Raw genomic sequence first — 17650 nt, 5'->3', positions numbered from 1 at the left:
AATGTAAAGAGAAGGGTTTGGACTATTCAAACGCAATTGGAGACACGGATGTTTTTGTCGTGGTTCCGATAGGTGGTGCTATCGTACATCCACGTTGATGGAGACTTCAACCCACGGAGGGTAACGGTTGCGTGAGTCCACGGAGGGCTCCACCCACGAAGGGTCCACGAAGAAGCAACCTTGTCTATTCCATCACGGTCGTCGCCCACGAAGGACTTGCCTCACTAGCGGTAGATCTTCAGGAAGTAGGCGATCTCCTTGCCCTTACAAACTCCTTGGTTCAACTCCACAATCTTGTTGGAGGCTTCCAAGTGACACCTAGCCAATCTAGGAGACACCACTCTCCAAGAAGTAACAAATGGTGTGTTGATGATGAACTCCTTGCTCTTGTGCTTCAAATGATAGTCTCCCCAACACTCAACTCTCTCTCACAGGATTTGGATTTGGTGGAAAGAAGATTTGAGTGGAAAGCAACTTGGGGAAGGCTAGAGATCAAGATTCATATGGTTGGAATGGAATATCTTGACCTCAACACAAGTGTAGGTGGTTCTCTCTCAGAAAATGTGTATTGGAAGTGTAGGTATGTTCTGATGGCTCTCTCCATGAATGAAGAGTGGGTGGAGGGGTATATATAGCCTCCACACAAAATCTAACCGTTACACACAATTTGCCAAACTCGGTGGGACCGAATGGTTAAACTCGGTCGGACCGATTCAGCAAACCTAGTGACCGTTAGGATTTTTGGTGGGACTGAGATGCAACTCGGTAGGACCGATATGGTTAGGGTTAGGGCATAACGTAATCTCGGTGTGACCGATTACACAAACTCGGTGGGACCGATTTTGGTAATAAGCTAACCAGAGAGTTGGTCAGGTAAACTCGGTGGGACCGATTCGCTCATCTCGGTGAGACCGAAATGTTACAAAAGGGAAACAGGGAATTTACATTGCAATCTCGGTGGGACCGATCGCTCATCTCGGTAAGACTGAAACATTACGAAGGGAAACAGAGAGATTACAATCCCATCTCGGTGACCAATTTGCCTAGGGTTTGTGGCAGTGGCTATGACATCTGAAACTCGGTGGCGCCGGATAGAAAGAATCGGTGGGGCCAAGTTTGACTTTTGGTTTAGGTCATATGTGGATGTGGGAAGGTAGTTGAGGATTTTGGAGCATATCACTAAGCACTTTGAGCAAGCAAGCCATTAAGCAACACCTCATCCCCTCTTGATAGTATTGGCTTTTCCTATAGACTCAATGTGATCTTGGATCACTAAAATAGAAAATGTAGAGTCTTGATCTTGAAGCTTGAGCCAATCCTTTGTCCTTAGCATCTTGAAGGGGTTCCACATCCTCTAGTCCATGCCACTCCATTGTTGAACTTATCTGAAACATACTAGGTAAAAGTGTTGGTCCAACAAGAGATATGTTGACATTAATTACCAAAACCACCCAGGGAGCACTTGTGCTTTCACATTGTGATGATGATGATTGCTATACTATTGGTGCCATCCATTCTATTAATGATGAGAGTGATTATGCTTATGATATGAAAAGGCCCAAGCTTGGGGAAGCTATGTTTGATGAGAATGACATGTTTGAGAATATATTTGCTGCAATTAATGTTTGTCCCAAGCTAGGGGATGCTAGGTTTAATGAAGATGATATTTTTAGCCTCCCAAGTTTTGATATGCAAATTTGTTATGATGATAGCATGCCCCCTACTTATGATGATTATATTGATGAAAGTGGGTTTGGAAGAGTGTCAACTTTAGGAAGTAATGGTCCCACTATTTTGGAGGGTGTTGAATCTTATTGTGATAATTATGAAAGTGAATTTGGAGAGGTCATGACTTTATTTAGTAATGATTCCACTATCTTGGAAGAGGTTTCAATCGATTATGATGAGAACAAAGTTGCTACTTATGATGATTATTGTGATGATACTTATGCTATAAAAAGTAGTGATGATTATATTTATAAAACTTTTCATGATTATGATTACCCTTTTCTGAACATTACTCCTTTAATATGGAAACAATTTATAGTATTCGAGTTTCTTATGATAATCCCACTATTCCGAATGAGAAGAATCTTGCTTATGTGGAGAGTAATATAAAATTTATATGCTTGTAGATCATGAAAAGAATGCTTTAGGTGCTGGTTATATTGTTGAATTCATTCATGATGCTACTGATAATTATTATGAGGGAGGAATATATGCTTGTAGGAATTGCAATAATATCAAGTTTCCTCTCTATGTGCTTAAAGTTTTAAAGTTATGTTTGTTTTGCCTTCCTATGCTAGTTGATTATTGTTCCCATAAGTTGTTTGCTCACAAAATACCTATGCATAGGAAGTGGGTTAGACTTAAATGTGATAGTTATATTCTTCATGATGCTCTCTTTATGTTTCAATTCTTATTTTTTATGTGAGCATCATTGAAATCATCATGCCTAGCTAGGGGCGTTAAACGATAGCGCTTGTTGGGAGGCAACCCAATTTTATTTTTGTTTAGATGTGGTTTTATGCTTTTATTTAGTGTTTGTGCCAAGTAGAACCTTTGGGAAGACTGGGGTGAAGTCTTTGCGATCTTACTGTAAAAAACAGAAACTTTAGCGCTCACATGTTTTGTTGCCATTTTTTACTGGAGAGTGAGATTAGGTTGATTTTTTGAAGATGTTTAATAGAAAAATTCCTAACGTCCACCAATTTATTTCAGAATTTTTGGGGTTACATAAGTATACGTTTGATACAGATTACTACAGGTTGTTCTGTTTTTGACAGATTATGTTTTCTATGTGTTGTTTGCTTATTTTGATGAATCTATGAGTAGTATCGGAGGGTATGAACCATAGAGTTGGAATACAGTAGATATTACACCAATATGAATTTAGAATGAGTTCACAACAGTACCTAAGTGGTGATTTATTTTCTTATACTAATGGAGCTTACGAGTTTTCTGTTAAGTTTTGTGTTGTGAAGTTTTCAAGTTTTGGGTAAAGATTCGATGGACTATGGAATAAAGAGTGGAAAGAGCCTAAGCTTGGGGATGCCCAAGGCACCCCAAGGTAATATTCAAGGACAACCAAGAGCCTAAGCTTGGGGATGCCCCGGATGGCACCCCCTCTTTCGTCTCCGTTCATCGGTAACTTTACTTGGAGCTATATTTTTATTCACCACATGATATGTGTTTTGCTTGGAGCGTCATTTTATTTTATTTAGTTTTGCTTGCTGTTTGAATAATATACCAAGATCTGAAATTATTAAGTGTTAGAGAGTCTTCACATAGTTGCATAATTATTCGACTACTCATTGATCTTCACTTATATCTTTTGGAGTAGTTTGTCATTTGCTCTAGTGCTTCACTTATATATTTTTAGAGCACGATGGTAGTTTTATTTTGAAGAAATAGATGAACTCTCATGCTTCACTTATATTATTTTTGAGAGTCCTAAACAGCATGGTAATTTGCTTTGGTCATGAATTTAGTCCAAATATGATGGGCATCCAAGAGGGATATAATAAAATCTTTCATATAGAGTGCATTGAGTACTAGGAGAAGTTTGATACTTGATAATTGTTTTGAGATATAAAGATGGTGATATTAGAGTTGTGATAGTTGAGTAGTTGTGAATTTGAGAAATACTTGTGTTGAAGTTTGTGATTCCCGTAGCATGCACGTATGGTGAACCGTTATGTGATGAAGTCGGAGCATGATTTATTTATTGATTGTCTTCCTTATGAGTGGCGGTCGGGGACAAGCGATGGTCTTTTCCTACCAATCTATCCCCCTAGGAGCATGCGCGTAGTACTTTGTTTCGATGACTAATAAATTTTTGCAATAAGTATGTGAGTTCTTTATGACTAATGTTGAGTCCATGGATTATACGCACTCTCACCCTTCCACCATTGCTAGCCTCTCTAGTACCGCGCAACTATCGCCGGTACCATAAACCCACCATTTACCTTCCTCAAAACAGCCACCATATCTACCTATTATGGCATTTCCATAGCCATTCTGAGATATATTGCCATGCAACTTTCCACTGTTCGGTTTATTATGACACGCTCCATCATTGCCATATTGCTTTGCATGATCATGTAGTTGACATCGTATTTGTGGTGAAGCCACCATTCATAATTATTTCATACATGTCACACTTGATTCATTGCATATCCCAGTACACCACCGGAGGCATTCACATAGAGTCATATTTTGTTCTAAGTATTGATTTGTAATTCTTGAGTTGTAAGTAAAAAGAAGTGTGATGATCATCATTATTAGAGCATTGTCCCAGTGAGGAAAGGGTGATGGAGACTATGATTCCCCCACAAGTCGAGATGAGACTCCGTACAAAAAAAGGCCAAAAGAAAAAATAAAGAAGGCCCAAATAAAAAAGAGGGGAGAAAAAAATGAGAGAAAAAGAGAGAAGGGGCAATGCTACTATCCTTTTACCACACTTGTGCTTCAAAGTAGCACCATGATCTTCATGATAGAGAGCCTCCTATGTTGTCACTTTCATATACTAGTGGGAATCTTTCATTATAGAACTTGGCTTGTATATTCCAGTGATGGGCTTCCTCAAAATGCCCTAGGTCTTCATGAGCAAGCGAGATGGATGCACACCCACTTAGTTTCTTTTTGAGCTTTCATACACGTATAGCTCTAGTGCATCAGTTGCATGGCAATCCCTATTCACTCACATTGATATCTATTGATGGGAATCTCCATAGCCCGTTGATACGCCTAGTTGATGTGAGACTATCTTCTCCTTTTTGTCTTCTCCACAACCACCATTCTGTTCCACCTATAGTGCTATGCCCATGGCTCACGCTCATGTATCGCGTGAAGATTGAAAAAGTTTGAGAACATCAAAAGTATGAAACAATTGCTTGGCTTGTCATCGGGGTTGTGCATGATTTAAATATTTTTGTGTGATGAAGATAGAGCATAGCCAGACTATATGATTTTGTAGGGATAGCTTTCTTTGGTCATGTTATTTTGATGAGACATGTTTACTTTGTTAGTATGCTTGAAGTATTATTATTTTTATGTCAATATTAAACTTTTGTCTTGAATCTTATGGATCTGAATATTATTGCCACAATAAAGAAGATTACATTGATAAATATGTTAGGTAGCATTCCACATCAAAAAATCTGTTTTTATCATTTACCTACTCGAGGACGAGTACGAATTAAGCTTGGGGATGCTTGATACGTCTCCAACGTATCTATAATTTTTGATTGTTCCATACTATTATATAACCCGTTTTGGATGTTTATGGGCTTTATTATACACTTTTATATTATTTTTGGTACTAACCTATTAACCGGAGGCCCAGCCCAAATTGTTGTTTTCTTGCCTATTTCGGTGTTTCGGAGAAAAGGAATATCAAACGGAGTCCAAACAGAATGAAATCTTCAGGAGAGTTATTTTTGGAACGGAAGCAATTCAGGAGACTTGGAGTAGACGTCAGGGAAGCTTCGAGGAAGCCACGAGGCAGGGAGGCGCGCCCTACCCCCCTGGGCCCGCCCCCCATCCTCGTGGGCCCCTCGTGGCTCCCCTGACCGACTTCTTTCGCCTATATATGTCCATATACCCTAAAAACATCTGAGAGCAGAATAGATTGGGAGTTCCACCGCCAGAAGCCTCCGTAGCCACCAAAAACCAATCTAGACCCGTTCCGGCACCCTGCCGGAGGGGGATCCCTCTCCGGTGGCCATCTTCATCATCCCGGTGCTCTCCATGACGAGGAGGGAGTAGTTCACCCTCGGGGCTGAGGGTATGTACCAGTAGCTATGTGTTTGATCTCTCTCTCTCGTGTTCTTGAGTTGGCACGATCTTGATGTATCGCGAGCTTTGCTATTATAGTTGGATCTTATGATGTTTCTCCCCCTCTACTCTCTTGTAATGGATTGAGTTTTCCCTTTGAAATTATCTTATCGGATTGAGTCTTTAAGGATTTGAGAACACTTGGTGTATGTCTTGCATGTGCTTATCTGTGGTGACAATGGGATATCACGTGATCCACTTGATGTATGTTTTGGTGATCAACTTGTGAGTTCTGTGAACTTATGCATAGGGGTTGGCACATCTTTTCGTCTTGACTCTCCGGTAGAAACTTTGGGGCACTCTTTGAAGTTCTTTGTGTTGGTTGAATAGATGAATCTGAGATTGTGTGATGCATATCGTATAATCATACCCACGGATACTTGAGGTGACATTGGAGTATCTAGGTGACATTAGGGTTTTGGTTGATTTGTGTCTTCAGGTGTTATTATAGTATGAACTCTATGATAGATTGAACAAAAAGAATAGCTTCGTGTTATTTTACTATGAACTCTTGAATGGATCGATCAGAAATAATAACTTTGAGGTGGTTTCGTACCCTACAATAATCTCTTCGTTTGTTCTCCACTATTAGTGACTTTGGAGTGACTCTTTGTTGCATGTTGAGGGATAGTTATATGATCCAATTATGTTATTATTGTTGAGAGAACTTGCACTAGTGAAAGTATGAACCCTAGGCCTTGTTTCAATGCATTGCAATACCGTTTGTGCTCACTTTTATCATTAGTTACCTTGCTGTTTTTATATTTTCAGATTACAAAAACCTTTACCTACCGTCCATATTGCACTTGTATCACCATCTCTTCGCCGAACTAGTGCACCTATACAATTTACCATTGTATTGGATGTGTTGGGGACACAAGAGACTCTTTGTTATTTGGTTGCGGGGTTGTTTAAGAGAGACCATCTTCATCCTATGCCTCCCACAGATTGATAAACCTTAGGTCATCCACTTGAGGGAAATTTGCTACTGTCCTACAAACCTATGCACTTGGAGGCCCAACAACGTCTACAAGAAGAAGGTTGTGTAGTAGACATCAGCAGGTTCAGGAGCCACGAGCGCGCACCAGCTTTGCAAGCCATGGGGAACCAGTTCGCCATGACCTTCTCGTCGCTATTGGCCGCCTCGATGCTCAGCTCGCAGAGCTGCAGGAACTCAGCAGGGTCGGGGGTGTCGTCGTAGCGCAAAGGCAGATCGGGCTTGAACTTGCCGAGCCAGACAACGCCACGCAGCTCGGGGGTGAAGGCTCGGCAGCCCGCGGTGGTGACTGGAGCCTGCCATGGGGGAAGAGCCAGGTCCTGGTATTCACGTGCCACCGCTGCCGGCGGCGTGTGGTCTTGACGCGGTGGTGCTGGGAGCGTAGGAGCACCTTCTTGCGGCCGCGGGATTTCCTGGCGACTTCCTTCTTCACGCGCGGGCACCCTGCGCGGTGGGTCTCGCCGCGGGGCATGCATCTTGGCACAAGGGCGACGTCTTGATGCGGAGGTGGCGGAGGTGCTCCATGGGCTACGTCGCCCGCTACAGGAGGCGGACGAGGCAGGGAAAGGGACGGTGCAGGGGAGCCCCCAGCGGCGCTGACGAGCTCGGCGATGCGGTCCAACCAATCTTTGTAGAGGTCGTCGACGGGGCGGTAGCGCAGAGCTCACGCACCATGAGCAGTGCAACATGCGCGTCCGCAGACCCGCGGCGAGCGTGGGTCAACGAGCCGGCCGGGGTCAACGACGGGGTGGCGGTGCGTCTGTCCCTCCGCACGGAGGGGTTCAACGATAAAGCTTGTTGATCATTCCCCGCCGGGCCGGTGGCGGCGTTGGCAATGGGTGATGGAGAGCGACGGGGAGGCTCGCCAATGGGGCGCTGTCTGGGCGACACGAGCATTGAGAGCGGCTCGGCGCTCAGCACGGGCTCGACGAGCGTCTGCCATGGAAGCGGTGGAGCAGTAGGGCGTCGATCTATGGAAGAGAGGCTTCCGCGCACCCCTACCTGGCGCGCCAGATGTCAGATTGCGGGTTCCGGCAAACCCTTGAGAGGTTCAAACTCTGGGGTGCGCACGAAGAACACTCTCTCCCTGACTCACTTGCTCAACGATTCCACGGCCTAGCTCGACGAACCCAAAGAACAAGAGACACAGGGGGTTTATACTGGTTCGGTCCACCTTGCAGTGTAATACCCTACTCTAGTTTGTGAGTGGATTGCCTCGAGGGGCTGAGGATGAGCTAGCACAGTAGATGAGCAGCCTCAGGAGGTGAGGTGTTCTTGAGCGCGATGAGTTGTGGGTGAGAGGGTGACCTCAATGTTCCGTCCCCTTCTATGGTGGTGGCTAGGTCCTATTTATAGTGGCCTTGGTCCTCTTCCCAAATGTTTAGTTGGGAAGGGATCCCACAACAGCCAAGTTTGAAGGGGGGCAACTAGTACAAGCTATCCTGACAAAAGTAGTCTTCGCCTGCCAAAGGCTCTGGTTGTGACGCTGCTGTGGGCTCCGCGATGACCCTCATCCTGCCATCCTGCTGGTCTTGGTCTTGTTGCACGGATGTGGAAAACCTTTTCCTGGTTCCTCGGGACCCCACGCCTGCGCTTGCCTCCTTAGCACCAAAGAGGAAACCGGTACATTGTGCCCACTGGCGCCCGCCTGGCCTTGGTCGTCATGGCTCATGTCACGCGAACCTCGTGAGGTGCCCCTTGCATAGATGTCTCCGCTCCTCGGGAGCCAGCCTAGTGAGGCTTCCCCTAGGGAGGTCTTGGTGTCGTCCGCCTCGTGACGCTCGGCCCCTCGCGAGGGTCTTGAGTTGTTGTCGCTGAAGATGGGACGTACCGGTCCGTTGATGGAGCCACGCCATGGGCCGCAGGCAGGCAAGCCTGGGTACCCCCGTTCCCAGGACGCCGAAACAAGCGAGCACACGTCTCGCACGACCGAACCAACCCATCTAGCGGACTCGGCGCAAAGGGACGCGCCTCGACGGACCAACGCTGGCGTCTATTGCCTTTCTTGCTCCGCACTGCTCTTCCCTCGCCACCCAAACCAACATTCACATCTGACCTCTTCGGCATCGAGCTCCTGTGTGAGTCCAGCTAGTACGAACAGGCGCTTTCCATGATCCAGAGGTGGTTACCCCTGTTTGTTAGTTTGTCTAATGCTTCTTGGTGTTCCTGATGAGGACATGACTACCTTGGCTATGACCACAAATATTGCATACATGCATATTTTTGAGGTGATTTCTAATGCAAACAATGCAATAATTTATTTATGTTATGCAGGACAAAAATACTTCACAGACTTTTGTGCCATGTCTAATTGCAGGTGTATGGAACATTCGTACAATCCACATATGAACATAAGAGAAAAAGAGAAGTTTAGGTGTTCTTCAAAAATTCTTCTCACGTAACTTTTGGGCCAAGAGAAAATAGAGTCCAATTCCCACATGTTCTGGACTCAGATTCGGACTGCACAGACATACCTGACTCAAAACGCCAAGATCTCTTTCATCCAGACTCCGAATTGGGTGATTCTTTTTTTTGTTGGAAATTTTATTTCATGAATTTTCCAAACCAATTGAACTCACCTTAGAATTCATCCCGAGCATTGAGAATTTTTTTACGAGAGTATGCCAATGGCATACCTTACTTTTATAGAAGGCAGAAAAACATTTACAAGAACTTGCACAAGATGCGAACATCCCCACAAGGATACAACCCACACCAGCACCTAGATCCTAATCCTACTCTCTCATGAATCTTTGGAGTGCTCCAACGCCTCGTCCAGCTTCTTTCCATGCCTTGATCTCTTCAAAGATGTGCCTGTAGAGTTGCTCCACCGTCATGACTTGCTCTACACGGTTGAAAACTCGAGTGTTCCTTTGTTTCCAAAGTTCCCAAGTAACTGTCGTGACCATTGTGTCGAATCCTCTCTTGTTTGCGCTATGGAAGCTCTCCCTAGCCCGAAGCCACCAGTCAAGTAGAGTGTCATCCCTGTCGGGTCGACGCACGGTACTGTTGAGGCATGTTAAGCATCGATGCCAAATTTCTCTCGCGTGCCCACATTGAATGTGGATGTGCTCTGCGTTGTCCTCATCCTAGAGGCAAGTGTAGAACACCGAAGGGGCCTCCTGTAATTCATGTCTTGCTCTGCGATCTGATGTCCAAATCCGGTGTTGCACTGTCAACTACATGTGGATTTTGCATTTGAGTGGGGCCCATTTCCTCCATATACAGGTATCAAAGGGGACGCGCTGCAATCCTAGGCACAATCTATCATATACCGACCGTGCGGTGTAAGGCCCCCGATGCATCGCATGGCCAGGTGGACTCATCCTCATAGTTGGCTCACGCGGAACAGTGGCGATTGCCTGCTGCAGGTGCAAGAGTTGGATGTGGGCAGTGAAGGACAGCTCACCCTGTACATCGAACGGCCATGTCGTGCCCGTTAGTGCCTATTGAACTGTCTATATGTTCCTTGTGCGCTTTTCCACTGCGTCAGACACCAACGGTGCTATGTAATAAGCGGCAAACCCATGGACCCATCTGTCTCGCCAAAACAGAACCTTTGAGCCCTTCCCAACCTTAATCTTAACCAAGTTGTCGAACACCTATCTCGCCTCCTTGTCCACAATCAGAGGTACTCCTTGCCATGGCCTCTCTGGATCAACTCTTCTTAGCCATTCCCATCTAACCCATAGAGCAAGGGCTTGGGTTTGCAAGTCTTTCACTCTCAGACCACCATAGCAAGTTGGTCTGCATATGTTATTCCATGCCACCATACATTGTCCACCGTGCACTTTGTCCTTGGTCGTCCAAAAAAAGTCTCTCGTCCACTTGTTAAGTTCCTCGTAGACCCATAATGGCACATCCATCACCAAGAAGTGGTGTATCGGCCTCGCCGACATGATCGACTTCACAAGAATCAGCCTGCCAGGCCTAGTGATCAAACCTCTCTGCCAAGCCGGGACAACTTTCTTCGCGCGATCAAGCATCGGCTACCATCCATTCCTTGTGAGTTGTTTGAATGCCAATTGTAAGCCCAGGTACTTGCAAGGGAACTCCTTCATATCACACTGCAACCATGTGGCCACCCTAGTCTTGTCAGGATCGCTTCCTCGTATCAGGATGGTCGAGGACTTGCCATAGTTTACTCGAAGCCCAGATGCTTCTCCAAACGCATGCAGTGCACAGCACACAAAATGCAAGTCCGCCACCAAGGGGCTGATCAAAAGTGCAACATCATCAGCATAGATAGAGATCCGCTGCATAGCCTTGATGCCATGAAATGAGCTTACCACATTCTCCTCCGCTGCCTTAGTGATCATCAGAGTAAGTACGTCCATGGCTATGACTAACAGGAGAGGTGATATAGGATCTCCATGTCTCATTCCGCACGCCTGCATAAAAGCTTCCCCAGGTACTCCATCCGCCAAAACTCGCGTGGACACCATTCTCAATAGGATGGATATCCATCCGATCCATTTGTTCCTAAAGCCCTTCGACCGCAAAACCTCAAATAGTAACAGCCACGAGAATGAATCAAAAGCCCGAGATATGTCAAGTTTAAGGAATAGCCCAGCTTCCCTGCGATTGTGTATCTTCCATGCGACTTGTCGGACAAGCAGGAAATTATCATGTAAGCTCCGAGTCTTGATGAAGGCAGGCCGATTTTCCGCAACCACCAATTTCATCTATGGCCTAGCTCTGTTAGCAAGCATATTGGCGAAGATCTGGGCCGCACTATGAGTCAAACTAATCGGTCGGAAATCCCCCACTTCAATTGTGTCAGGTTTCTTAGGGATCAATACAATGTGGGCATGGTTACTTACCAAAGCCACGACCGTCGCCAACATATAGCTTGAGCATAACAGCCATGAGTCCTACTTTATGATCGACCAAGCTCGCTGATAGAAAGCACTGATGAACCCGTCAAGCCCTGGAGCACGATCTTGTGGCATCTCCTTTATCGTATTCCACACCTCCTCCTCCGTGAAAATCTCCTCCAGCTCGTGGAGATCACAGGCTTGAACACCTAGGAAGTTCAGATCCAGAGTGGCCTCCCTCGAGTTCGCCTTACCCCGGAGTTGCTTATATGCCTTAGTGAATACCTCTTCCTTTCTTGTTTGATCGGTAATGATTTCTCCTTCAGCGCATATTCGGGGGATAAAATTCTTTGATCGCCTACCATTCGCCACCAGTTGAAACAACTTGGTGTTCGCATCACCTTCTTTGATCCACCTTAATCTGGACCGCTACCTTTCTATAGTGCGTTGTAGCGAGGCTAAACCCAGCAGAGACAGTTTCAATGTTCTCCGTAACCAGAGCTCTTCTGTAGTTAACTAGCGGTGCCCATGTGCTCTATCCAGCCTTAAGATGACATAGTTGGCCACCGACAACTGAATTTTGATGTTGCCCACTTTCTTTTGACCCCAAGCTCGGAGTGCTCGAGCTGTGTTCCTCAACAGTTCATTAGATCTTTTGAAAGGATCTGTGATATTTTCCTCGCACACCCAAGCATCCCGCACCACATCCAAGAACCAATCAAGCTTAGTCCAGAATAGCTCAAATCTAAACCTCCTTTTGGGGCACAATGCCGCGGAGGTGGAAAGCAGAAGAGGCACATGATTTGAAACGTTGGTCAAGAGAGCCTGGAGTAAACAGTCGGTGAAGTGCAATTCCCAATCCACCGATACTAGAACTCTATCAATTTTGGTCATCATCGGTTCATCTCGTTCGTTCGTCCAAGTAAAATTCCTCCCATGCATGTATAGCTCTTTTAGCTCGTGATCGACCACAAATCCCTGAATTTGTGCATCATCGCTCTATTGATATTGGCGTTGTTTTTCCCGGACGCTCTCAAAATCATGTTAAAGTCGCCAAGAACCATCCATGGCCCCAAGCAGCCTTCCCTCCTAGCGGAATTCCTCCAAGAAATTAGTTTTGAGCTCATCTCCTTGGGGGCCATATACCACCGAGATCCACCATTGAGCCCCGTCCTTATTATGCACCATGCCCGTGAGAAAACTAGTGTCCAAATGTATGTTGTCAACCTCCATGACCGTGGTGTCCCATGCGAGGAGGATATTGACGAAACAATCTGACGCTGCAGCAGAATCCGACTCAAACTACAAGTCCAAAGGTGTTACATCTCCTCTACTTGGGCCCATGAGCCTTGTACGACATAGGATTAGTATTAGGGTACCTTGGGACGTCCTCCCACCTCCTTGGCTGCCACCCCTTGCTCCTATATAAGTAGATCAATCTAGTAGATTTTTCCTTGGGATTTGTTTAGTTAAACGTTAGCCATTGCAACTTCGTGTACTTCGTTTGTGTCCAATGACCAGGCCAAGACCGCCTGTGAATCCCCACCATTACCAATACTTCATATATATTCGCAATATTCAGATTATTTTATCATATTATTGCTCGTTCTTCACTTGCTTGTAGGAATAGACCTTCGTGGTCAGGCTAATTGTGCTTCCGGCATCGTCAGTAACCTCAGGATATTGGTTAAGCATTTGCTAAGGCGCAACATCGTTGCACGTTTGTAGTTGGATCGTCAAAGTCGACTCCACCAAATTGATAGTTATCATCTCATTGAAAGATCAGGACACCTTCGCCTCTATCAAGTGGTATCGGTTTTCATGTTGCTCAGTGAGCATTTACAGTTATCCTTAGATTAGATTTATTTTCTTACCTATTGTCCAAAGAAAAAGCTACAAAAAAGTTAGATCTGTTCAACCTTTGTCCAAGACAGTCTGAGCCTTTGCAATTTTCTTTTCAGTGCTTGCATAGTTGAATTATCGGTTACATCGCCGTGTCGGGTTGCTGGTCTTAGTGTCTAGTTCCGTTAGAGTTTCGAGTTCTGTTCACATTAGTCATGCCGCCGCTGCATCATTATCCCTTCCGCTGTCCACCACCTCCATCCATCAATTTTCACCACGTGCTAACCATCGTTCATTGTCATAATCATAGTTGAATTCATTTGCATCTTCGCTTAACCCAATTTGCATCTTATCTAGTTTGTTTTGGAAAGAAAGAGAAAAAAAAAGATAGATTAAAAAGGTAAAAAAGTCAGAGAATAAAAAGGAAAAAAGTCAGAAAAAGAGAGAGAGAGAAACTAATTTCAGATTTATCTAGACTCAGTCTCGTACCTAAATTCGGATTGGAATCTGCTTTGCGCACTGTTCAGTAGAACAAGCATATCTTCCTCATACGAAGTCTGTTTTGGCTCCAGAAGTACTCAAATTAAAGCTAGCGACGAGGCACATATGAATATTTATAGAATCTAGTTCAATATTTGGCACCTAAAAATCGGCTTCTAAATAAGTCTTTTTGCCCTCCGAAGACGAACATAGTTTATCATTGTTTTTCAGGCCGGTTCCCGAATATTTTTGACTCCTCATACGAACTCAGAATTGAGTGATTCTTTTTGGCTTGGAAAGTTTGAGTCAGTGGCATTCTTGAGAAAAATAATCAAAAAATTAACACAAACTTTTCGAGAGGAAAGTTGGAGACTGTTTGGTATATCCTGCTTGGCATTGGTTTCTCATCATTGTCTTTACTATCATTGTGATCTTCGTTTATATCTTGTTGTCCAGAGCTACGACATATCCTTTGTTGCTACTAGCTGTGATACGTCGTGACCCCATTAGTGTTCCAGGCTCGCATCTCTAGTCTGTTCTAGCCTAGGACCAGCATAGTATCACCGTTCAGCGTTTATTCAACATTGCATCTCTGAATTGGTTATTGCTAATCTTTTGCTACCATATGTAGAGCCAACCAGCTCCACATATTTGTACACCATGTATAAGTACGTTCACCTGGCAATTGATTTACTCAATCTTTGGAGTTATTTGACACCGTTGGTTGCCTGTCATCACCTGCTGCATGGTAAGAACTTGTAAGATATTGATTTTGTCTTATTGTGAGCGTTTTACCACCACATCCTAGTAGTTCATAAGAACATTATTCTCGAATTTTAATTCTTGTTTCTACTAATCATGACAGGTTCCGGAGATGGAAGTTCTTGGACGACGGACACATCTTCACCATCACGAGAGGTGGGACAACACACACAAGCACATGGTCAGGTCGTCATTTGAGGGTAGATTTAATCCTGCTATTTATCTAACTTGGGAGCTTGAAGTAGAACAAGTTTTTAGTCACCATGATTTTTCTGAACATGAGAGAGTACGAGCTGCCACTCGAGCATTTACTGGTTTTGCTTCTGTTTGGTGAAGTGTGCATTGTAAGAAAAACATTGATAACCAACCCACAACATGGAAATATTTGAAAGATGTAATGAGACAATAATTTTTTTCTTCCTTACTATCATCGTGAATTGCTTCGCAAACTGGGACAATTAAAACAAGGCAGTAACAGTGTTCATGCTTACTACCAAGAATTCAAATCTTGCATCATTATGACATAGAAGAATCTGAGGATGATACAATGAATAGATTTTTTTGTGGTTTGAACCATGATATCCGTGCAAGATTTCGGTATATTCCTCATTGCATTACTGGTATGTATGTTCGCACTTGTACCTTTGAGAGACAGATACAGAAGGATGCATTGGGTGGCTACAACAACTACTATTCCAGTTCATGCTCACCACCATCGATTGGTTCCTCCACCGTTGCACCTACTAGAGCAGCCACACCTCAAATTGTGAGTGCGACATCATCTCAAGTGTATGGTATATTGTCATCGTCCGTACCTACATCAGCTACGTCTTTGCGACAAGGTAACAGTAAAGGTATTGATGATATAACTTCACATGAGAATGATGCATACCTAGTTAACTTGAATACATCGTGTGTTGAGTTACCTGTTGATTTAAGCACACCACCTATTTTGGCGAATCATGTTATTGTGATGAATATGTCATGTGATCAAACAACTGAAATACCAACAATTTTGAGTGCACCCATCGAATTAACTATTGATGCAAAAGAACCATGTGAATCAGGGAATAAATCAGATTTGGATCAAATACATTTGAAAGTAATTGTGCCAATGTTTAATCATTTTGATATGACCTCTAATCTTGGTGATGATTCTGTGACAAATGACTTATTGCATGTTTGCTTATTTAAGCATGATGTAGCATGTAAATTTGATGCAAGTAAGGTTTATTCACTAATGTTGGGGTGGTTTAATGATGAACATTGTCAATATTTTGATATGAATAAGAGCTTCACTTATATGTGCAAACTAAGTTGCAATATTTTCATACCTTCTACTTCTTGTGATAATATTTTGGCTTTATATTTTATGAACGATGAAAGTTACTCATGTATACATATGTCATATATGCAAAAACCGAAGGAAGTCAAAATGGATGACATATACATATACAACATGTACACCTTGTCTCTTTTGTTAGCCACATTTCAGATTAAGCAACGCTGATTACGGCTTTGTTTTCAAGAAGGGGAGGATGATGAGGACATGACTACTTCGATACAACCAAAAATATTGCATACATGCATATTTCTGAGGTGATTTGTAATGCAAACTATGCAATAATTAATGTACATTATCCAGAACAAAAATACTTCACAGACTTTTGTGTCATGTCTAATTGCAGGTGTATGGGACATTTGTACAATCCACATACGAAGACAAGGAAAAAAGAGAAGTTTAAGTGTTGTCCAAAAAGTCTTTTCACGTCACTTTTGGGCCAAGAGAAAATAGAGTTCAAGTCCCACACGTTCTGAACTCAGATTCGGACTGCACACACATACCTGACTAAAAATGTCAAGATCTATTTCATCCGGACTCCGAATTGGGTGATTCTTTTTTTGTTGGAAAGTTTATTCCGTGCACTTTCCATCCCAATTGGACTCATCTTCAAATTCGTCTAAAGCGTTGAGATATTGACAAAACAATCTGACATTGCAGCAGAATCCGAGTCAAACTATAAGTCCAAAGGTGTTGCATCTTCTCTACTTGGGCCCATGAGCCCAGTACGACCTAGGATTAGTTTTAGGCAGCCTTGGAACATCCTCCCACCTCCTTGGCTGCCACCCTTTGCTCCTATATAAGTAGATCAATCTAGTAGATTTTTCCTTGGGATTTGTTTAGTTAAAAGTAGCCATTGCAACTTCGTGTACTTCGTTTGTGTTCAGCGACCAGGCCAAGACCGCTTACGGATCCCCGCCATTATCAATACTTTATATATATTTGCAATATTCAGATTGCTTTATCATATTCTTGCTCGTTCTTCGATTGCTTGCAGGAATAGACCTTCGTGGTCAGGCTGATTGTGTTTCCGGCATCGTCGGTAACATCAGGAGATTGGTTTACCGATTGCTAAGGCGCAACGTCGTTGCACGTTTGTAGTCGGATCGTCAAAGTTGACTCCACCAAATCGATAGTTATCATCTGACTGAAAGATCGGGACACCCTCGCCTCTATCAGTTCCCGTATATGGAAATAATTCATAAACTGAACATTTATTAGAAATGTTGTCCATGGCTTGCTTAACTTCCTGGCCGCGGTTGATCTTTGTGTCAAGGGTGCAACGACTCATCTAGTTGGTTGAGATGTTACATCCTTTGAAGATGGTGAACCCATTTATTTGGATGAGACTGAAAACTAAAGGAACAATTATGTAATTGGATCATGTTGAAGAGAGATGCCCTGCTTCCAAAACATGATAGCAATATAGCTCCCACTAATTCTTCTGTCAGTCAAATCTTAGATTGGAAGAATTTGACAACCAGAAAGAATTCCCAAAGGCCTTTGTGTTCTTCATAGTCTAGCAAATTCCATTTGGAGCGAACGGATTTTTCAAATGTGTGCCCTCTCACA

The sequence above is a fragment of the Triticum urartu genome, chromosome 1A (genome assembly GCF_056163025.1).
Source record: "Triticum urartu cultivar PI428250 chromosome 1A, HENAU_Tu73, whole genome shotgun sequence".
NCBI classification, from domain to species: Eukaryota; Viridiplantae; Streptophyta; class Magnoliopsida; order Poales; family Poaceae; genus Triticum; species Triticum urartu.
Note: the sequence above shows the minus strand (reverse complement) of the source record.